Below are 520 nucleotides of genomic sequence, written 5' to 3' on the forward strand. Positions count from 1 at the left end.
TCCATCCATCCATCCATCCATCCATCCATCCATCCATCCTCTTCTGCTTGTTCCAGAGTCAGGTTGTGGGGGCAGCAGTTTGAGAAGCCCAGACATCTCTTTCTTTTCCAGCTCTTCTGAGAGAACTCCAAGGCATTCCCAGGCCAGCTGAGAGTCATCGTGTCTCCGGCGTGTCCTGGGTTATTACTCAGGGTCTCTTCCCAGTTGGACATGCCTGGAACACCTCGGCCTCCAGAAGTTATCTTTACCAGACGACTGAACCAACTTAACTGGCTCCTCTCAATGTGGAGGAGCAGCAACTTTACTCAATCTCTCCCGGGAAACTGAGCTTCACACTCCAAGGAACAGATTTTGGTGATTAAGAACTGATTAGGACATGACAAGTGAGAAAACATCCCAAGAAAGACCTTGAGAAGAAACTATTTTAGAAGCAAAACACTTGAAGAAAGTTTTCGAGCATTTCACTGTTAACTGGTGATAAGAGTTGTATTATCAATTTCGCAATAAGTTGCTGCATTAA

Source organism: Nematolebias whitei, chromosome 10, assembly GCF_014905685.2.
Source record: "Nematolebias whitei isolate Nwh7 chromosome 10, NemWhi1, whole genome shotgun sequence".
Taxonomy (NCBI): Eukaryota; Metazoa; Chordata; class Actinopteri; order Cyprinodontiformes; family Rivulidae; genus Nematolebias; species Nematolebias whitei.